The following is a 24,807-nucleotide window of genomic DNA, read 5'->3' as shown; positions in this document are numbered from 1 at the left end:
TGCACGAAGTGGTGTCAGAACAAAGGGGCATTGGAATATACATGTAGGGGTGCCAGAGCATAGGGCTGTCACCAATACACAATCAAAAATTTAAATCTTTCTGTATATGTAAAGACATACTAGACACACTTTATAATATTTTTTTTTGTTATACATGATGAATGATAAAAATTGCACCTAATGTAGCAAAACAGTCTTACAGTCAGGCAAACATATGGCATTCAAGAGTATGAATTAAAGAAAATAAAATGGCCATGGTTCCATTTGTTTATCATTGCAATATCTCAGGCTTTGAACCAATTAAATTGCTAGTATACATGTACCTTAGATTTACCAGATGGTACTAAATACAATTTGTATACATCATTAAGAATAAATTACCTCATCTAGATACATTGCAAGGTATATCAAAACAATATATATCATATGTATCATTGATTAATTTTCAATACTGATATGAATATCATTTACAAAGCAGATCGTAATCTAACCTTTAACACCATGGATGAAAGAATTGGTCCACTCACACAAGAATACATGACTTGTACATGTTGTATTCAAACTGTGATGATATACACATGTAAGGAAATGACACAAAATCTTGCAGGAGTGTGTATCGATTTCTTTGAGCATAAAATTAGGTACTCAAAATCAAAATCAAACTTAAGTTGTCTGCAATTAAGTACTTATATTACCTTTTTGACTCAACAATTTACAATATAGTATTGCATATATTGTCTGTCTGCCATTTGATTCAGTCTGCAACAATACCAAGCTAAAGACACCACCCTTTTATGAAATGGACTGTTCCTTGTTTCACCATGCAAGGTAACTTCAGGTCATGGGAAAATGAACACCTTGCCGTGGCTATGAATGAATAAATATCAAGGAGCAAATTTTCAATGTCGGGGAGGGTTTCAACATCTACATTGTCTTTCCTAAAGGGAAGTATTTTATTAGGAATTTCAGAAAATAAAAATATTACTGAGAAGGAGGTAAAACTCAAGCACCAAGTGTTGAAAATAGTATCATAAAATACATTGAAATAATATCATCATAGCAAAATAAAATCATTGCAAAAGCAAGTAAATTTACAGTATCAAACTTGTGATGGTGCACAAGTCATTCATACTACTCTTACAGCACATCATCAGACTATAGTATAGTTTATTACAAAAACCCCTCAGCCTGTAGATAAAGCCTCTTTGTTTACGATGGTTCGTACCCATTAAATAGCCACGCTGCCTGTGGATGATGAACAGACATAACGAGCCGTGGTAACCTCAGTTGCCAAGGTCGACAGTGACGTTGATTAGAATTAATTGGCTACAGAGACTGACGTTCAATACATCATCAGTATGCTGACTGTGCTGACCAGTGCAACGACCTGGTCTGCACAACATATACTACAGTGTTCTCACCAGGATCTTTTCACAGTGTTGGGGACAGGTACAGAAGGCCAACTTTGCTTAGCGCAAGTCACTTGCGGAGTGCCAAAGCCATGATAAAGGTTGGGAGTCTGGCATCTTCCCGCACAAAATGTTGAAATTTATAACCAAATAAAACACTATTCAAACCCAGGACCTCTTGGCCAAACACCCTGCCGTTACGCCACACGACGCCTCTTATACCTATAGCATACCAATGACCTGAGGGGTAGAGTGTTTACCTTGCATTCAGAATTCAGAAGGTCGTGGATACAAAAGGCTCTAAAGTGTTTTTGACACCAAAATGCAACAGTTTTCTTGTTATGGTACTCAAAATACATTTAAGTTCACGGTTCTTTTAGGTTTTGAATTTTCACAGTAATTGCAAACTTAAAACTGCTGCGAAAATGCTTGACGTGTGCTTTCTTCTGCCATTTCAACCACGAATTAAAAACCACCTTGAATACTCCATTTTCTCCCTACTGCAAAATTAAATCATCATGAAATTATATGTATAGATAGCAAGGATAGCATTATTCAATGTACATAACCATTTGTACGAAATGAAGAGCCTTCTCATGGTATTCTGATGGCAACAAGCCAGACATCATACTTCCAGCTCTTGATTCTTGATGCCAGGAAATTAGATTAAATGCTCATTATACCTGCAATAATGTCACAGTGAAGATGGCAGCCGCTTTGGAGCTTTGAACCACTACTCGCTAAGAACGTTCTTTTGCGGACTAGCTGTGGTACCAGGTTTTAAACTGGCTACATTCTCAGTCTTAACACTCCCAAGTGTCAAGATTTGCCCTTCTCAAATTATTTTTGTGCAGTTTCTCCTCTGTTGGACTAAAGGTTGAACTATTTCTATAAAAGTTAAAGGCAGTCCCTCAGCCTTTTTGAGGCCGTAGGGACAGTGGGTTGTTATCCACTGTCCAGGGCACGGTATTGGAAGCCAGAGCCCATCCCTCTCATTCCACCACCTTTTACCTCCCCAATTGAATCAGACACCCACTTTTACACTTTGATGGACAGAAGAAAGTCATGCCTTTCCAAAGGGCACACGATCATTGCGTGACAGGATTCGTACCCAGGCCCACTGGGTCAAAAATAACCTGCTGTTACGCCACACTTATACCTGATGAAAGAATACAGAAAACAGCGAGAGACTTGTAAGAGAGGATATATAGTGAACTTTCCAAAGGCCCTGGCCTAGAAATTAGATAATGAGGCATGTGTTGTCAAAAAAGGTCACATATCCTCTCCTTGGTGCTGAATGATGCGAGACTGGAACCATACAGCAAAACACTTCACACCTTTCTTGTAGAATACTGTAAATACAGTTATTAAGAACTTTGTTGCGCGACTATTGTAGCAGGTACAAAGTATGGCAACAACAGTAAACATAGAACAAGACATAAGTATGGAATAAAACTATTCACTTTTGTTTGTTTGCAGTGATTTAATTTCACGGTAGGGAGAAACTGGAGGGTTTGTGGCGGTTGAAAGTCTGTGGCTGAAAGAAGGCGGTACGGGCATTTTTGAGGTGGTTGTAAGTTCATGGTGAACAGGTTACCACGATAACTACGAACATTAAACCACCGCAAACTTAGATGCATTTACAGTGTATTCGGTTATTTTGAAATAGTAGTAAGATCATAACTTAATGGCATCAAGAGGGTAAGATTTGCATTCTTTAAAATTGACTTGCAGGGATAGGACACTTACCATAGAGAGTACATTACAGCTAGAGAGCTAGAACTGTTGCTAGAATCTAGGTCTAAAAGGAACAATGTTTTGCATACACTGAAACCTCCATACATTTCAATGATTCAAACAATAATTCTGTAGAATCTGACTCAAAACACACAATCCCAAACCTTTCAAAAGCTAAGTTCAATATTAGAGAGCTAGAATTGTTGTTAGAATCTAAGTCTAAAAGAAACATTGTATTGCATGCACTGAAACCTCCATACATTTCAATGATTCAAAACAATAATTCTGTAGAATCTGACTCAAAACACACAATCCTAAACTTTTCAAAAGCTAAGTTCAATACTAGAGAGCTAGAATTGTTGCTAGAATTTAGGTCTAAACGGAACAATGTATTGCATACACCGAAACCTACATACATTTCAATGATTCAAAACGAGAATTCTATAGAATCTGACTCAAAACACACTATCCCAAACCTTTCAAAAGCTAAGTTTGATACTAGAGAGCTAGAATTGTTAGTAGAATCTAAGTCTAAAAGGAACAATGTATTGCATACACTGAAACCTCCATACATTTCAATGATTCAAAACAATAATTCTGTAGAATCTGACTCAAAACACACAATCCTAAACCTTTTAAAAGCTAAGTTTAATACTAGAGGGCTAGAATTGTTGCTAAAATCTAGGTCTAAACGGAACAATGTATTGCATACACTGAAACCTCCATACATTTCGATGATTCAAAACAAGAATTCTATAATAAAATCTGACTCAAAACACACTATCCAAAACCTTTCAAATTCCGTAACTGCTGAGACAGTGAAATCTTTTTCTGAGGCGTTTCATTTTCGTTCCATCTTATCTGGGACCAGGGTGGAACATTAGCTGTGTTGATGGACTCCCTGGGGCTTTCCTGTGTAGCACTTTCCAAAAATACACCGAGTAAATGGAACACTTTGAAGACCCCCGAGTGGAAATGTCCCCATTATAGTTAACGTGGATCACGATGCATGGAGATGGTGCCATAAACATCTATTAACATAATTCCACCACCCTAAAAAGATACGTCCAAACAGATCTCCAACCCAACGTCCCCCAGTATAATGCACTCCTGTATATCTAAACTGTGCATACCTGGGGGGTACTGCAGTAGAGCTCTCTCAAATCAACTGTTTTTCAAATTGGCTGATTTACTTTACCTGGTGGATTTATGCAAATGGAAGTTAAACGTTTCACGTCTTTCATTCTGGGCAAAGATAGACTGTCTCAAAAAAGGGGTTCAAACATCTAAAACTCGGAAAAATATGCAAAATTTGGAAGCCTATATAGCTAGAGCTAGTTTATAGACAAGGCAGAAAGTGTATTAATCTATTTTCACAAGAACTGCAGAGAAATGCATAAAATGCAGAATGTAGTTTTGACAAACATTTAAGCCTTACACACAACATAAAAAATATTGCTCTGGGGAGCTTTCGAGACAAACTCTCTGCCTCTTCGTCAACCCAGTATTAGGGTCAGAATTTAGTTTGTTATGTTCTCCAAAAGGATGTATGTTGGACTGAAAGGTGCCTCTGCATGTCCTTACTTAGGCCATGTTGATTTGATTATATAGATGACATCCGTGCGCACATCGATCTTTGTGTGTTTCCCCCCCAGAGGTTTTTGACCACACTGTAAATTGTACAAAGCAGCTGCAAAATGAGCAAATATACATTTTGTTGTATACTGTACATTAAAAAAAAAGTATTTTGGAAAAAGTCGTAGAATGCCGAAGTCAACTCCAGAGTGAAAGGAAAAGATGTGAAAGAAGGAAAATGAAGAGTCTATTATTTGGTATACGTTTGTGAAGGTTAGACATCCAGATAAACAATATATAAAGAGAATTCAGACTATGCAACTGGATAAGAATTCAGAGATTTATTTCCGGACGTTTCGAGTGACATCCATCACTCTTCTTCATCGTAACTAAAATGAACTAGCAGAACTAACCAGTACTTATATACAATAGCTAGAAAAAAACGGTTTTACATGTCAAATCACACAGTCATGCATAAGAGGTATTGAAATGTAAAACAAGATGGGAAGGTTCCCATGGTAAGACAACACCATAGGAACAGCTATTCGGTACTTATTACTCTGTGTGTTTAGTTTGTTCATCCTTCCCGACCAGGTACTAGATTTTATAATGAAGGCAAGTTTTTTTTCATTGCTAAACTTTTTATTTATTTGTATGCTTGCATCAGTTTTGCGGTTCCCAGAGGATGTCATCCATATAATAGAATAAACATGGCCTTAAAGCTGTGGACCATCTACCAAATTGAAGACAGCAAGAACCAAACTTTAAGAAGTTTTTGAAGCTTGCTTTAACTTCAAAGATACTGGTCACACTTTTGACACAGAATTTGATATTCCCGACCTTTCTGTGGTACAGTATCAGCACCTCTCGCTTCATGCAGAAGATAATTGTGTCACGACAGACACGGTTTGATGCTATTCTTAGTTTGCTGAGCTTCTCGTAAGCCACGCGTGCAATCTACCATAAAAGGGAGATCCCAGATTTGGCACAGCCTCTGATGATCTTACATTCAATTTCTGAGACCCTTAACCTATAGGGTTACAGGTATGAGGCATTGAGTCTACGATCTCATCAATTAGAATTTTGCACATAAGAAGATTACAGCCATTCACAAATGTTTACTCACGATTTTACTATTTTTTCAGTTGTAAAACTCAATAGCCACCAGAATAGATCATAAAAGCCTGCACATACCTAAAAAGTGTGGTCACATTTTATGACTTTTTTAAGTTACGATTTTTCATTTATCAACACTATTTCCCAATATCAATCCCTATACTACATGGCAAAGGGGAATTTTTGGCAAAAGGGAATTTTGTTACTGAAATTATAGTACTAGAATAGATCAAAGAAAGGGGTACTTTGCATAAAATGAGCCATATAAAGCTGAAACTTGAATAATCCTCTTATACTTTATGTTATGTAAACCCTCATCTTCACCCCAGACTATTTGCAAATTTTTTTCAGCCATCGCTCCAATTTTTTCCTGAAAAATCCGAGAACCAACAACTAAAATTGGTGTGGCCTAACAAGATTAAAGCTTTGAAATAGACAATATGTAGGATATAAATAATGAATGTTGAAGCTTTGAAAATGAATGGTCCATGAAAAATAAATATGACTGTCAAAGCTTCTTATCAAATAAAACATGAATGTCAGAGATTTGAAAATGAATGGACCATGAAAAATAAACAAGAACGTCAAAGTTTGTTATCAAATAAAACATCAAAGTCAAAGATTTGAAGATGATTGGTACATAAAATATAAACAAGAACGTCAAAACTTATCAAATAAAACATCAATGTCAAAGATTTGAAAATTAATGGTGCATAAGAAATAAACAAGAACGTCAAAGCTTTGAAAATGGTCCTTTAATCAAATAAAATAATGAATGTTATAGATTTGAATGGTCCATATGAAATAAAAGGAGAACAGCCATAAAATACAAACTTTAACACCTAGTTTGTTCCTAAGGCAATAATTCAATTTGCTTCCCTCACTTTTGATCGTGTTGGTTCAATGTTATATTCATCTTTTCAAACTCAAAGGATCAATGCTGACTGTCCATCATAATTAGCAATTCAACCAATCATAGCAGGGTATTTAGCGGTTCAACCAATGACTGAGTGGCTGCATGCCTGAAGAAAAAAGAAGAAGCACCCATTTCATTACTTTCCCTTGGGCCATGTTGATTCGATTAAATGGATGACATCCTCCGGGAACCCCAAAACTGATGCGAGCGTGCGAATAAAAAAGTTTGACCCCCCAAAATTTGCCTCCATTATGAAATCTACGTGGTCAGGAAGGATGAACCAATGACTAAATACACAGAGACTCAGTACATCAAATAAGAAGTCTTCATTTTTGTTCTTTCACATCTTCTTCTTTGACTTTGGAATTGACTTTGGCATTCTACGACATTAGTATCTGTTTACCAATTTTTTTTTTCCAATATACAGCATACATTTTCTCATTTTGCAGCTTCTTTTTATGATTTATAGTATGACTGAAAACTTTTTTTTCAAAATGGACGAAAATTGATGCGCGGTATAATCAAATCAACATGGCCTTACTGCCCTCTACTATACTATATATAACCTTACCTTATCCATCACTTCAAAGTTTGCCCTGAAGATCAGTACCCCAGCTGTCTTGCTATCAAAACCTAATTGCAAGAGTGCCAATCTTTGTGACCTTTGATCTTTCTGAATTATGTAGCGAGACCTTAGGTCTCAACTCTTACTTTGATTACTGAACCTAAGATCCAATTATCACTAACAGTAACACTTCAAAGTCCCAAAGGAAAAGGCTGTATGATAAAGGTATATGCTCGAGGCCTTCAATATTTGTGATACTTCAAAGAAATACTTTTTCTGTCATCTACATTTACTGTGAAAGGGGAAGTGTTCCTAGGGATTTGATTAAATGCGTTAGGGAGAAAATGGAGTGTTTGGGTTTGTTACCTTGCATGTATTTTGACTGAATAACTGAATAATACTGAGTTTCATTGTTGAATACGATAAGAAAATGTTGATTTCACACTATCTTATCTTAAGAAAGACTTCATTTTCAAATCTTTTCATTGATTTTGTCTTAAAACTAGTACAATTTATGATTATTGAAAGAAGATAAATGTTGTTTAAAAGCTTTCTCCTGCATTGTGATTTTTTTTCTACCCAAGAAATTCTTACCTTGACCTTTCTTGTTCCAATTTGTTTTGACGAGTCTGTCAGATGAACAAACAACTCCTGGGTCTTCCTGCAATATAAACACAAAATAATTAGTTATATCAATTATTATGAGCACTCATCATTTCATTCTGTCATTTTTGGTTGATATTTGTTTTTATCATAATTTATTTGCCATTGATTCTGTTATAATCAGCTTTGGTTGATATTGATATTTAGTTATATCTATTTGCCATTTGTTATCATTCTATTGTTTTTAAATAGTAGATACTACTTATATTTAGATTGCATTTCAAATTTTGTTTCAACCTTTATGTATTAGCTTCTTTGGGATTCATAGCTTATGTTTGTATTTAGTTCCTGTACTTAATTATTTTTCTTCTGTTGGTATCAACATGTAACGTGAAATGCAATAAAAATTCTTTAAGGAACTTTTTAATGATAACCGTTTTATAAAGCATACATGTAATTGAATGATATTGTACATAAACAAAGAAATTAGAATTCTGAGAGGCTCCAAATATTCAATTTTTCCATCTTCAATCAACCTACCCTGCCTGCCAGATGAAAGAATGATTACGGTGTTAGGGAATCACTCTTGGGTTCGGGATCTGATTACACACTATGTGATCTCCTTAATTGTAATGTCTAAATATAGCCCAGCCCCTCCCCAGTGTGCAAATTAGCGCAAGGCAATTCATTCCACGCACTGGAATATACATGTACAACTCGTACATGGGCCTTTTTTACACTCCAAGCAGAGGTTCATCTATGGCTGGTTTTTGACAATGTTTTTAGGCATTTTGTCGGGCTTTCTATTTTGTCCTGGATTCTTCATGTGGTTGCAATCGTAACCTTAACAAATCTACTTTATATCATATTCATGTTGGTTAGAATAAAATGTCCTATCTATATACGTCCCTTTCTTTTTCCACTTGACTCTCTCTCACACACACACACACACACACACACACACACACACACACACACACACACATATATGTACTTATACACAAACACACACATGCACACATACTCATACACAAACATGTACACACACACACATACACACACAAACATGTACACACACACAAACATGTACACATACAAACATGTACACATACACACACATATAACACACATACATGTAGAGTCGACACACAAATACACAAACTTCCACACACACAAAAAAACACCAATATACTTACATAAAACTACCCATCCATCCTTTAGAATTCCCAACACCAGAAGGATGAGTGCATACACCAGTTAATTTTCCAGTGACTAGTTGCCTCACAGTATCTGACAGCACAGAGAGCTAACTAACTACCTGTGGTGCGCAGGGTGCTCATCGGTGTGTGTGGATGTTACCAGCAGGCCCAATTTACTTTACTGATGGTCTCCAGCTGTGCTGTCAGAGTGCCTGACACAATTTCATTTTACTCTCGGGCCTAGGAAAAAAATGCTGTGTTTCTGGTTACTGTAAATGCAGAAATGTTTGAGGTGGTTTTATATTAATTTTGCGGTTTTCGCGGTGAACTCTTCAGCACGAACTTAAGACCATGGCAAAACTTTTTGCCCGCCAATGACTGTAGCACTACTTTTGTTTCAAACACAAACTTTAAACCACTCTGAACACTCCATTTTCTTCCTACCGTGAAACAAAACCATGCGAACTTAAATGCATTTACAGTACCATACCGACCCCTACCAACCCAACCCTAGCCTTTTTTATGTCGACAGCTAGCAAGGTACATAAAATTTCTGATCCGACATCTGGGTGATGAAAATTAAAATTGAACAGAATAGAGGACATATTTTGCATGTTCTGACACCATGGCCAACACAGTTCTGATGTTTTGATGTTGCCTTTAGCTAAGGTGTGTGGCCACGGTGCTGAAGTTAGGGTTATTGTACTGCCCATGCTATCCAAAGCCCCCAGGCAGATCTCATAAATTGGACTGGAAAAAAGCACCATAACTTAATACCTAGACCCCTGGGTGTTTCCTTTGGTGGATTATATTTCCATGGAAACATAGCTTGCAACTGTAATTGGCTGGGAATATCATATTTGTCATTTGTCATTTTTTGTCATAGTATTGCAATGTTCAATAACAGGAGGAGGGTGACATGTATATTTAGAGCAGATGCATACGTGTATGATGATTGAATAATACAATCATGTACTGTCATGTTGAATAACATAATGCTATGATCAGTAATCTGATAACGTCATACTTTGGTTTAACACAATCTTCAAACTCACAGTGCTCTTTGTACTGGGAGTGTAGGAAGTAAGTAATACCATATTTCTTCTAATAAAGGAAACATTTTTTTACAATCATCATTCTAATCTACATGTTTAAATGATGTTACCTTTTTTATCTATTGCAAAGGAAAAAAATCTAACAAAAATGTCCATGATTTGTAGTAATGTTGGATCAAATTGCTTTTAACCTACTAATTAAGTCCACAAAAATCCATAATTTCTGACTTTTTCAACTATTCTTAATGAACCAATAAATGCCACAATACCTTTTGGATTATATCAAATATGGATTTATGTAGCTATTAACGCTACTAAGAAGTATATGAAAATAAACTTTGTAGGTTTGATTTCAAGCACAGCGCTGGGTGCCAATGTCTTTGTTGGTTATTATCAAATATGGATTTATATAGCTATTAACACTTAGTCTACTAATAAGTATAATGAAAATAAACTTTGTAGGTTTATTTTCGAGTCAAGTGCTGGGTGCCCTCAATTTGAATTCATCATAGAAACAATCAATATTTATAAAAGGAAAATTGCTGACGTGTTTGCTGAATCATAATCAGTCACTATAAACGCAAATGAAGTCTTGCTCTGCATTCAATCTAATCAATTACTGTCCCAAAACTGTCAAGTGGATTGACCTAACCAGTCAGAGCTCGACATACTGTAAATTCAGAAATTTTTGTGTTGGTTTTCGCGGATACATCCTCACTACTAAATTAAAACCACCGCAAAAAAACTCTGTTTCAAACGCAAACTTAAAACCACCGCAAAAATGATTATTCTGTCCTCTGCCCACCTACCCCTTTGTTTCAACTGCAAACTTAAAACCACCGTAAATACTCCCTTTTCTCCATATCATGAAATTAAATCACTGCAAACCTAACTGTATTTACAGTATTCTACAAGAAAGGTGTGAAGTGTTTTGCTGTATGGTTCCAGTCACGCATCATTCAGCACCAAGGAGAGGATATGTGACCCATTTTGCAACAACTGCCTCATCATCTAATTTCTAGGCCAAGGCCTTTGGAAAGTTCACTTATAATTATCCTCTCTTACAAGTCGCTGTTTTCTGTATTGTTTGATCCTACTAGTATAAGTATAGTTTAACCTTTAGCCGGGGGGGGGGGGGGCTTACAACCTACCACTTTCTTTAAACTGCTAACTGAACACCGACATGGCACTCCACTTTCTACCTACCATGGAATCAAATCCCCGCAAACCTAGATGCAGTTACAGTACTTTTCACAATTTGCAGGTAGTCAAAAATTTTACCTGCAATTTCAAGAATACTTCTGCCCATAAAAAAGACATTATCACGATTTTCTGGAATCCATAGCCTAGTAATTCTTAACGTCAAGCCGACTAAGGTAGCCGTTTGGCACAAAATTTGTGTTGGTTAAAGGCAGCAGGGGGAAGGTTTAAAATGCACTTCACAGGATTGTAATAAGAGTTTAAGATTTCGTCATGCTCAAAAACAAAAGAATCATCTCAACTTGCAAATGACATACAACAATCATAAACTCTTACTTAGCTAGCTTCTTGGTTGTACTATTGTATGAATTTTTTTCCCTTTTATAAATACCAAGAACGCTAATAAATTGCTGTAGATCATATTGCATTTTCACTGGCAGTCAAAATTTCTTCTGCGAAGTATAGGTGGGCGTTCCAAGCTAGTGCTGTAAGCTACCCTGTTCCTGCCCTGTAACTCCTTGATAATTTCTTGTTTATTGCTCTAAGTCTGAGGATTATCACAATCCTAAGCCTTTCAGGGGTTCATTCAATAATTGTGACTCTTTCTTTATTCCAAGTGACATGATAATAAGATTTTACATAGATTTAAAGTAGCTCAATCCGTCAGGGTAAAAGAGTGCAACCAGAGTGCTTTTAGATTAAAAACCTACAAATCCTTGGTGGATTACAAGTATAAGACCCATTAAATGAACACAGATGCATTCAAATATGTGGGGAGCCGACACTAGCTAAGTGAAAAGGTAGCTTAGGCCACACCAATTTAATTTCTTGGTTAACACACACACATACAGACGCACCAAAAACAATACATCTGAAAATAATTTCATCAGGTTGGTAGAACATAGGATATTTGGAGTTTCTTATTACACAACCAGGTAATCTCAGCAGGTGAGATTACCTGGTTGTGTAATAAGAAACTCCAAATATCCAAAAACAATACATTTTTCATGGAGGTAAAAATGATTATCAATAGTTTTATTCTCCAACTCTATCAAATTTGTAATGTACTTGTGATGCCATGAATGTATTTTCGAGGTCATATCTATTAATTCCATCAGTACAGACGAAAGGTCGAGGTACCAATTTACATCATGGTGAAAGGTTGCCCATGACGCCACATCCTGCTTATTTCTTGCAAATACTCCAGATTATAATTTTCAGTAAAGGCCTGTTCTTGCTTTTTTTGTACATGTGGCTCAGGTAAAAAGGTTCCAGAGAAAAAGAGTAAAATGAAATATGCCCTGCACACAACTCAACGACTAGAACTAAAATTTTACAGCTAGAATAGGAAGGACTCCTTGCTTAACTACTTATCCAATTGGTTGACCTTGGTTGGGGATAGCCTGAGTACCAGCCTTTTTAGCTTCCGTGTACTACCCAAGCTCCGCTGCCGGCAGCGGAGCTTGGGTAGCGCAGCGGAGCTTGGGTAGCGGACGGAAGCTAAAAAGGCTGGCACTCAGGCTAGGTTGGGGAGTGGTCGGGCGCAAAGTCGTGGGAAGGTCCTGAATCTGTGAAAGGCCTCAGGCTGGTTTTACCAAGTACTAGAGAATACATCTAATGTTTTAAAAAGGAAAAAGTCCCATAGCCTTTTTGAAATTGCAGGGGCAGTGGGTTGGTATCCACTATGTCTAGGGCACGATATTGGAAGGCGGAGCCCATCCCTCTCTTTCCACCGCCTTTTTTACTCCACAACCTAAGTCATGAATGATTACGGCCACACATCTTGTCTCTAATCTTTCATCATTACTCTCGGTATCATTATACTTCAGAAGGAGAAATATCCCTCTCTAGCAGACAGGGGATAGCACATAAAAATCAATGACACCATTCTCACAAAATGTGTGAACTTGATAACTAACATTACATACATTCCATATCTTATCTTCCACAAAAGAGAGATCCATTCTCACCCTTTCTTACAACGGAAAAACACTCTACGGTTTTTGTGATTTATACCTCGACGATTTAAGCCACAGGCACACGTTTAAGGTTGCTTTTTGTCGTTTACGGCGCTGAGAATCGCCATAAAAGATTGCATGACATTTCTGTAATTGCCCCCGAAGGCTTTTTAGCTGCAAAGTGATGGTGCCATAACTATAACCATATACAATCTTGCATCTGCGAAAACCCTTCTTTTATGTTACTCTGGGTATACAGCCAAAGGCATACTTCAAGTCACAAGTTATTCTGTGGAAACTGAATCTCAGCACTGTTGTTACTGAATGCTTTCTGATAAGTATGTAGCATGCGTAGTCCAGTGGTTATATAGGGACTATGCTTCTGGATCAAGAGGTTGGGAGTTCGAATCCCGGCTGTTGTCGCTCACTCCACATTCACGCTACTGGAAAGGGTCGCAGTCCTAAGGAGGGGATGTTAAGCCGTGGTCCGCTGTTCATTGTGCTTGTCAAAAAGAGCTAGGGGAATTTCCATGTTACAATGAACCTGTAACAGTAGTCATTGCGTCATTCTGTCTTTTCTGTCACAACCAGTGGAAAAGTAGCTCTTCGGTGAGAAAAAATGGTTTGAGATCATTTTGAAAGTGAAATTCACTTTCCTAATGCATTGCCAATGAAATTGTATCTGATAGATGTGGTTTAATTTTAACCTTTTCCCTGCTGCCTTACACTATAATCGATACAACTTCATCACCCAATTTAGGCTACCTTAGCAGAATTCAAAGGTCATTTGATAAAATTGAACTGTAAGACTTTAAAATTCTATGACAGCCGAAATATACATACTATTGTATTATGACTGGACTACAGGATTGTTTCAATAACATTGCAAATTCTAAACTGTAACACTAATGAAACTTTCCCAGTCCTACCCTGAAATAAAACCATCGCAAAAGTAAACGAATTTACCGTAAATGTTCGAAGTGGTTTATGTTCGCGGCGACCGTTCCACCTCGCACTTCAACTTCAGCAGCATGTGACTATAACACTGCGGCAAACTTCAAACCAACGCAAACACTCCATTTCCCCTTAGCGCGAAATAAAAACCATGACGTGAACTTAAATGCATTTACTGTAGTGTGAGCCATTCTATTTTTCTTAAGTTGGAAATCTTGTGTCAGACCAAGATGATGGTTTAATTTCTGTTTTAATGTTGAAAGCTAATACCACTTTCAACTGCTCTTTGACGACATATAATATTGCCTCAACACATCATAATCATTCACCGTTCATTCACTATACTAAGTGAAGATGCACTTTTAAAGTGTCTCCTATATAGTTATGAGATCATCTTATCTAGTCAATTTGCAGTTAAATGCGGGTCTAATAGCTTTTACTTCACTTATACCCAGCTTTCTTGAGCAAGTATTGAGACGCCGTGAAAGCCTTTTTGGCTTTTCTCCAATACTTAAGTATGGCACGTGGCAAGGTGGCTTTGTGGCTGAGGGTCGTTGACTCTGAAACTGGAGGTACTGAGTTCGAATCCCAGACAGGCCCTGATGTTGTTCCCTTGGGAAAGGCACTTTACACCTACATTGTATTTCCTTACTTATCTCAGGTGTAAATGAGTACCTAAGCTTTGGCCAGGGACATACACGAAGTCAAATTGTCATGTGACATGAATGGACATATCAATGTGTAATTTCAACTTTTAGGATCAGGGGATCTTCAGGTTCTGGGCAGAACACCCTGTCGTGTTGGCGTTAATTAACGCCAACACGACAGCAACATACATTTATAGCGTAAAATTTCCTACAATGTTATCTACTGTCACAGATGAACTTTTCATTTGATTATATATAGTATGTGAAATACACTTCCACACAATCAAGCAACACTCCACTCAGCTCCATCCTGACTGTCAATCAAAATTAGCAGCTTGACCAATAGGAGAGCGTCTTGGTGAGAAGTTGACTGTCAAGGTTTTTGCCTTAAGCTTGCAGTTCTGATTGTTTTAGCTTATCAGTGTGTTGCTGTATGGGATCTAGGTTTATCATGTTATACTGGTTTATCTGATGATATGAACATGAAATCTCATCATCAAATCACATCGATGCCTCACACTTCACGTCCAACATTTCTCTGTGGACTTATTTGGAGGAGTGTTGCTCAGTTCTCCGTTGATTATACACCGGATATCCTATAAGAGTTGCTCATCAGGTGTGATAAATTATACCCAGGAGAGGCCTGCTCTTTACCAGTTAGAATATAACAAGTCTGTTCCCTCCATGAAAAATGATTAGCCTTAGGGATCAGTAAGTTTTTTTGTTCCATTTGTCTGTGTCACAGTCACCAACTAAGTGTCCAGAGAACAGACCTCAAAAACAATTACTAGTAAGAAATGGGAAACCTAAAAACTGCAAAGAAACTCAGAGAGCTACGGCAGCTTGCAGGAAAAAAGACACTGGAAAGAAATGAAGAAAGACTGAATGCAGCCAGAGGTTGTTTCTACAACTACCTGAGCTGCAGAATACAGTGGATCATCGTGTCTGTGTGTTTGCGTATCGGGAGCAATAACTTAAAAACCTCTGGATGGATTGCATTGATATTTGATACGTGGGTAGGTGTTGTTAACACAAAGGTCAAGGTCGATTTTGGGCCTCTTGGTGGCTGACCTTGGTACTGCAGCAAAATTTTTTTGATGATTTTTGGTGTCTTTTGTCCCGGACATGGTGTGGTCTTGTTTTACCGTAATCTAATTCCTTCAGGTATGGAGAAAACGTGATTAAGTGCATCCCTGGTACTGTAAATCACTTTAATATAGCGGCAGGAAATTACAGCGATTGGGGGAAAATGGAGTAGCTCACGGAACTTGATTTTAACGGTGGGAACAAACATGACTGTCAATATTAGTGATCAAATATTTGCGATAAAGAAATTTTAGCTGTGGCTAGTGACCGTTAAATCAGCTAGATTTAAGTTACAGTTAACAAGTATTCAAAACTTTTAAAACTTTAAATTGGTAGCTGATGGGTAGATGCAAACAGTGCCAGAGATTCGAACTCAGAACCTTTACATTCTGAATCAACAACCTTTAAACCACAAGACCCCCTTAGGCCACACCGATTTGATTTCTTGGTTAACGGATTTTTTTTTACATTTTAGCAAGAAGACTGGGGTGAAAACTTGCACCTGACCCTGTTCACTCCCTGAAATTGTGTGCACCAAAGTACAGCCTTTCCTCTGAGATTCTGTTTTCATGTTATTTTCCAATCTAGCATTTTTCTTAAAATTCCGTTAACCAAGACATTAAAATGGTGTGGTCTTAGGGCCCTTTCCACCTGTATTCTGGGTGGAGGGACATGTTGCAACCTTGTCTGGCTCCTTGCGATTGGCTAGTGCGTGATGACAGGTCCATACAGGAAGCATGGCATGCCTAATTAGACACAATCTTCCCCTGACATTTCCGTGACATTAATAATGCTGAAAAGCTAGATGGTAAAGCCATGATGCCATAGGGCACTTTAAAGGCAACCAATTCAATATCAGGGCCCAGAATATGAAAATAAAATAAAAACACTCAAATCTTTATACATGTAGTAGTGACATTAAATAAACACTATCTATCACATTTGCATAATAACTTGAGCAGTTTAAAACCGTGCACGTGCAAATACGTGCCATAAGACGAGCCTCCAAAAACCCTCAGCTGGTGACAATTTTCAGTGAGTTCTCACATCACAACAAAGTCATATTTTTGCATGATGGACGTCGCTATACATTGTGTTGTTTGAACTAATCATGTATAGAAATGACAAAATAAATTGACTTTCAAAATCCAATTTTCGGGCCCTAATATTGGGCTTCCTTTCAGTTGATACAGGAAGATGGCACTGGCTAATGATACATACATGTACATTTTGTTTGTAAGTTAGTTTGAATTTATCTATTTTCTACTGAACATATTCTGTGATTTCATCTATTGAGATTTATCATGATAGTTGTAGCAGGATTGACATATAACAGGTGACAATCATCTTTTTTTAATATTATTAACTGGTTATTAGACCTAACACACCACTAGATCTTTTCATAGTTGTACAAGCTGCATACAAGACTGGACTGTAATACATGTAATCATAAGGATTGATCTATTCACATCGGGAAGGACCCCTACTCTTCTTGACAAATGTGGTGGGTTCTTTAACATGCTGAAGGTGTGGGTCTCTTCAAACACTGGACCTATGGCTTTATGTCCTAACTGAGAGGATGTCCTAACCAAATTAGCAAGGTACACATTCACGTTAAGTGCCTACATATATCCCCAGGGTAAAGCACTGGGGCCTGCTAGGGATTTGAACCCAGGACCTCTAGACCAGGGGTTAACTACCATAAGGAAATGCGATGCCACTATTGTTATAGGTATTCAACACAAAGTCTTGCTAATCGTGATACTGATAGTCAATTGTGAACACTGTCATATAATTTATGATATTATGCAAAGTATTTCACACCATCCATATTTAATGGGAGAAATAAAACCATTAGAATTTAGATACTAGAAGCTTACAATGTTACAAGAACCAAAAAGTGTGTGACTGTTTGCTATTATGAATGGCTGCGTAGTAGAAAATCTGCACATGCACTTGACATTTCAATAATGTGACAAGGTCAGCCCAAAATAGCTCTACATGATACATCAAGTACTACAAAATGTGCCTATCCTGACTCTCATCCAAAATAAACACAATCTATTTGCGAGATTGAATTTTTGCTAGTACATGATGTCTATTTTTATAATCATAATTATATTATAGTATATTACCCTCAAATATTTCCTACAGAATTTAGATGGTTTCATGCCCTATTGCCACAATAAGGTATCATTATTTAACATTGCATTGTTGTTTTCATGACAACATACTTCGATTGTTTGTATCTTATAAGATACTGTACATCTGGAAATATTTGCTGTGACATCTTTAATGCGAATATGCGTACCCAACGTAACTCACTATATAATACAGTACAGCAGAATTATTTCAACCGTGAACTCATTGCAAAAACATCTGATTTTTTCATCTCTGACCTCCTACTGTGAAATTTAGCCCCTGCAGAAATTAGTGAATTTACAGTAATGAAGCAAAAACATCTCAGACTATTTTTTCATCTCTCCTACTGTGAAATTTAGCCCCTACAAAAATAAGTAAATTTACAGTAATGCAGCAAAAACATCTGATTTTTTCATCTCTCTTACTGTGATTAATTTAGCCCCTACAAAAATAAGTGAATTTATAGTAATGAAGCAAAAACATCAGTTCTACTTTTTTCATCTCTCCTAACTGTGAAATTTAGCCCCTACAAAAATAAGTGAATTTACAGTAATTTACAGAAATTTAGCCCCTACAAAAATAAGTGAATTTACAGTAATGGAGCAAAAACATCTGATTTTTCATCTCTCCTACTGTGAAATTTAGCCCCTACAAAAATTAGTGAATTTACAGTAATGAAGCAAAAAATTAGATTTTTTCATCTCTCCTACTGTGAAATTCATGCCCTGCAATAATAATTGAATTTGCAGTAACTAAAGGCAGGAACCCAACATGAATGTCATTTGAAACTCTTCCACAACTGATCATGAAGCATACAAAACCTCCTGCCACTGACACTGTTAAGTGTTATGCATACAACAGATGGCTGGAAAAGGTACATAATTTATCAACAATAACAACCTACAATATATCACTGATATTCTATTGAGGAAAGGCCATTTAGATGCAGATAACTATATAGGTCGCCTTAAGAGGACATAAACGCCTTACACACACCCATAAAACCAGCGGAATACTTAAAATAGCTACAAAAACGTTACGACAGTTAACGATATTATAAGATTCACAAAGCGATTTATCCGACTTACCAGATAGCGTGATCCGGTTTTCTCTGCGTACGGGAAATCTCAGCCGTTCTTTCAAGGGAATATGTTGAGCAAAGCAGCCATTTTATTTCAATCCGGGAATCATCAGGGGAGAATCACACTCTGTTGGTCGATCTGGAACGTTCCTCTTTTCTCCTAGGGGTGGGCAGGGTGGGTGAGGAAACAAAGAGAGCGTCTTTGAGAGTTTGATGAGGGAGTGAAGTTATTCAGACGGGGTCAACACTGGAGAAGGCTCGAACACTTAGTGCTTGACACGGTCATTCAGCGTGCCTGACAGCATCACAATAGGCATGTTGGAATGTTCCACACTTTCTGGGGGTACATGGGACAAACCATTTTACACATTACTTAGTGGAGAGGGAAATTCTATTTTCAGTTGGTCTGAATTTTTGATACAAGATTGAAATTGCAATTATAAAATTCATTTCGTTTTTCACTTTGGAAAAAAATATTACTCCTGTTCAACATTATCGACCAGAAAAGAAGTAAGAAGTGCATTTAATATCTCAATACTTTACTTTTAGAAAATTGTGTATACATTCTAGTCTTTTAGAATAGCATCATATTTATAACAATAGACAAATTCAAGAGAGCAGTACAAAAATCCTCTTGAGTTTTGCTACATCTGTCTGCCAGGCTGAAAAAATAGTTAAGATTGGCAAAATAGGGAGAATATTTTATTGTAAGAGTTCTCTAGACCTTTGACTGGCCAACTCCTCCAAAATATTCAGACAATTTCGACTTGTCAAACCTGTAAAAATTACCACCTCTACATAAGGACCACCTGGCTAATGTGACCACTATTTGGTGGTCTCTTAAAATAGATATTTTTTCTATCGACGCAAGCATTAGGAATCACTGTCTATAGTGACCACCTGTTAACATAGACCCTATCTTATCAGTCCCCTGAGTGGTCTTCTTGGATAGGTTTATCTTTGACTATTTAGGCCCACTTTACACTGATGACAGTTAGAAATTATGCGACTGTTTTTTTCTGCGACATCAATGGCATTTTCAGACTGTCTAATGAGGTTGGAAATAGTGGTGAGATGGTTTGTCCGCAAAACATATATAGTGCGACTGAAACGCACCAGGCGAGGAGTACAGTCTCCTGGCTCCCAGGAATCGAACCCGGGCCCGCCAGTGCACAAACCCAACGCACTTACCACTAAGCTTGCAAGTAAGTAAAGCTGCTGGCAGCAGTCATCTTCGATTGAGGTGAGGCATGATGCTTTTTCAAGTAGCTAGTGGTATAGTGCAATGTGGCTTCGACCACAAAATTGTGCCCCCCCTCCCCCCAGTAAAATTGGTCCCTCCCTTAAGCCCCAGTCTGTTTAAACATCAGTAGAAAATCAGCCTGGAAAACGGCCAACTCTCTTAATTATTGATTCCTGGGACCTCAGTGGTCGTTGCCAGGCAACCAGGAATGGAAGAGGAATATATGCAACCCGGCTTTCTATCGATTAACAATCTAGAGGTTGCAATTTAGCCTGAATCTGATATTTTCAATGACACAGATTGACGAAACAATCAAAAATTGTTTCACCATTTCTTGTAACGATTAGATTTTGGTATTTAAGGGAGGCCATTTAAGGAATAGAAGGCATTCCGTGAAATATTCTGAATTAATGGACTGTTCCATTGGGTTGTACCATTCTTGAGAGCTACGGGGGTGGCAGAAATGATTTTTTAAGGTGAAAAATTAAAGGGCCAAGCACCGCTTATTACTAGTATTAAATAAATACAGAATGACCTCAAAAATGTACAAAACCTCAAAACTAAGAAAAATGTGACAAATTCAAACAAAAAATTTCAATTCTTGAAAAGTGCATTTTCTAGAAAAACAATAATTACAATTGCAGTTTCTAATATACATGTACCATATCTATACATATAATATATACCATATACCGGTACATACATATATTTACACCACGTACTTGTGTACACAAGCATACGGCATATTCTTGCCATTCAAGTGTTGGAAAGTCACAAAACCTTTGTTATGCAAATATGCATACTACTCTTTTTAAGTCATTGTTGTTGTTATTATTGATGTCCTTGTTTAATGTCATAATCTATAATTCCTTAGATAGACGTGGTCACACGATGCTAAACTGTAGAATTTAGGTCCTTTTATTTTATGTTGTGCACGCAAGATTTTTTTTCTGTGCATTTAAACCTTTAGTCTAGTTTCACCAGCGTACCTTTTCCCAAAATGAATTTCAAGGCCAGATCCTATAACTCCAAGAGTTACCTTTTGCATTGTACCATGTCTGTCTGACCATTCAAGCAACAACTTGAAGGCGTCTGAGCTGCGTGGACTGATACAGCGACTGATACGCGATGCATATTCCACAACACACTCGTATTAAACCGACTATTCACCTACAAATGCCAAACACTGTTGGTCGTAAAAATCTTCACGCCACGCCTACTGTTACTCAGTTAACGACACCACTTTGACATGTTTTTGTAAGGAGATGCAAACATCACGATTACCTATTAATAGTTTCTATAGGGATTATCTTAGAAATGAAAACATAGCTGGCCTATTTATATTATGCAAGGTTGCAATATTCTTAAAGTGTCCAGGGTACCATTTTGGGAGCAATAATTACATTTTCAACTTCTTACTGTAATTTCATTTATTTTTGCAGTGGCTTGATTTAGTGGTACTCAGAGGTTTTTGTGGTCATATATGTTTGCCATTGGAACAATTCTGTAGTACAAAAGTATTACACAAAGTACAAATGTTCTTTATTGCACAATATTGTGTCAGTGTGTAGTGGGTGACTTTTAATCTCCAAGCAGAGGTTAGATTATGATATAGCTATTGAGGTACATGTATTTAACCTTCATGATATCATTTGTTAAGGGATTCCAAATTCAAGTTACTGACTTAGTGTTAAGCTTAGAGGGACAATAAATTTGTGAATGGGTGCATGACATGTACATGAATTTTGGACTTACAAAATGTCCCTACTATTTCTCATGCTTTAACTCAGTTGAGGATAATTGCTTTTAGTGTAACATTATTTTCCCCTTCTTTTTTTGCAGAATACGAACAACCACCTGTTGATTTTATATTATATCTAGTACATGTAAATAAGACTACTCATTTTTTGTAGTACATACATGCATAGGTAACTTAGTTATATTCAAAAACCTTACCGCACCTTTCAGACTATTTCAGCATATAAGAGCAGTGCCCTTCTCTGTTTCTATGGCCCTTGGGCCACACAAGACACTACAGTGTGGGGGGGGGGGCACTGTATACTGTGAGTATATACTTGCAAACCTTGGGAATATTTTTCACATCACAAGTCAGGTTATACGGTTTTGTATCCAACAAAGGCATCAAAAATGGTTGTAAATAAACAATCTCAAAATGTATCGTGGTATCATCATGATAACATTAATAGTTTACAATTCTATAGCAAAAATTACTTATCTTCAGCAGAACTTTGTCTTGCATGAACCAAACTTTAAGATCTTAATATTCATCTGCGAAACACAGATTTTAGTAGATATTGCAATCAATTATTGCTGTATCCCAGTAACCACATGCTATAGGCACATGTTTATGCTACAACAATCGTTAATGTTTGAAAAGAATGATGGTAGTTTTCCAAAGTGTTAAATATAACATGGATTTATAAACATTCCTCCTTTAGTTTGCAAGTTTTATAGTCTTAATTTTAAAGAGTTGTCACTTTTCTATCTTATCAAAATAAAAGGTAAGATTTGATTGAACAGAAAAATGATCTCCATGTTTTAGAAAAATGATAAAAGTGTAATAAACATTTATTCAAAATAGACTAACCCTTTTCAAAATAGGCCATTTAAAAATACTAGGTATTTATACAAAGGAACAAAAAAGACTTTACCTTTCTTTAATAACTTCAGAATATTTCCATGTATGCCTTTGTGTTGCCGTAAATGTTCCACAGTTCCGGTCTAAAACAAGCCTAAGTCAATACTTCTATTTGGAGAACAGCTATTAATAGTTGACAGGTTCTTAGCCTTGCACCTTAAGTAGGGTATATATCAGACCAACTGTACACATAAGTGATGTAATGTCTACTAGTCTACCTACAAATGCATTCAGCGAATACAAAAGCTTAACATTAACGTTTACATTATGAAAAATATGTTATGCCATCTTTTCACATTATGAATTCTATGTGTCTAGAACGTAATTTTAAAGCAATTTGTACTTTTTTCTTAAAAGAAAAGAAAGCTGCTTTTGTCTGTCAAAGATAATTAGTAAGATAAGAAGTGATAAAATACAGATGGAAGCCGTTTTACATATTTGCGAGTGAATTCGTCGGATGATAATAAAGATTAAAGACATTTTGTGAATTTTATGTGCCTGAAAAGGAATAAAATTAGAAAGCAATTTGTACTCGAGAAAGTAGAAATGTAAGTCGTCTTATGTTGTCAAAGATGATTAGTATTTTAATAATTATAATATTTTTCATATTTAAGTGTAAATTCTAATAATAGTGAACATGATAACAGCCTATGAATATTTTGTAAGATTATATCAGGGCTCACTGGAGGTCAAAGGTCATTAAACTTCATTCAACATTTTCATGTAGTGACAAATATTATTCGAACTTCACTAAACTGGAACATTTATCTATTTTGTAATAATTTCTGTTTCAATCATGCAAGCATAACCAGTGATATTTTCTGTGAAGTAAGGGTGAACTTTGTAGCTTAGAGAATAAAACTGGATTATCCATATGCTAAGATTATCGACCGTCAAGTTCAAATGGAAAAACCTTGAATGTATAATACAGATTACGACAGAGTCTCTGAATGCTCCTGGGATAGCCGAATTCCACGTGGATCTACTAGTTTGTTTTATGCCTTGTTTGGGAATAAAATATCTGCTTATTTCTGAAATCTAACATAAGCCAGGGGCCTCGGATTTCTATTAACCCCCCACCCCCGGGAAAACTGGTGAAAAGGCGTAAATCTGATCAGTGTCTAAGCCTTAACCAACCGTTTTACCGAAGTTAACGCTAAAAACCAACCTCTTCTAAGCTAGACAACACTCGTATGTCTTACCTGTTCTGTGAATGATGTCAAGCGTTGATTTAGAGAGCATGAAACGGCTTTTGGTCTCCAAAATGACAGGGGGTCACGTAAATGTAGTCTGTCAAATTTGACAACAAAACACTCGCGTATCACCTACGACCTCTAGCGATCTTTATGTGAACAACAGATTACAATTTTTTTAAAAACGAAAATGGGTTATGTTTCAATTTTGTATCGTAAATAACGGTAAAATGGTGATGAAATTCTATAAAAACGCCCTAAGAAACAAAATGACAACGAATGAGTTCACACCTGGCGCCCTGATTTGTAAAATGAACGCCCAGAATGGATACTATGACGGGAACCACCTGTTAACACCAACTCGACAGTCATTGAACGCCCCCTCTCGACCATAATGTAAACTGCAGGTTGTTTCCACCATATAGTTTTGTGACAGTGAATTCAAATGCCTGACGAGCATTTGGAACGA

General features: G+C 36.8%; 1 long non-coding RNA gene across 2 annotated transcripts in view; it reads right to left on the bottom strand.

Annotated features, from left to right (window-relative positions):
* LOC136424507 (uncharacterized) overlaps positions 1-24,476 on the bottom strand; it is a 43,844-nt gene extending 19,368 nt beyond the window's left edge. The window contains exons 1-2 of one of the 2 annotated variants that reach the window (XR_010753899.1): positions 24,348-24,476; positions 19,251-19,403 (exon numbers count right to left, since the gene is read on the bottom strand). This is a non-coding gene — a long non-coding RNA (uncharacterized lncRNA). Of the gene's footprint in view, positions 1-7,912; positions 7,983-19,250; positions 19,404-24,347 lie in introns of those variants that run through there. The other variant, XR_010753900.1, reaches the window with a different exon arrangement.
* Positions 24,477-24,807: the final 331 nt, after the last annotated feature.

This window comes from Branchiostoma lanceolatum, chromosome 18 (assembly GCF_035083965.1).
Source record: "Branchiostoma lanceolatum isolate klBraLanc5 chromosome 18, klBraLanc5.hap2, whole genome shotgun sequence".
NCBI classification, from domain to species: Eukaryota; Metazoa; Chordata; class Leptocardii; order Amphioxiformes; family Branchiostomatidae; genus Branchiostoma; species Branchiostoma lanceolatum.
This window is presented reverse-complemented; position numbering and strand designations above follow the sequence as displayed.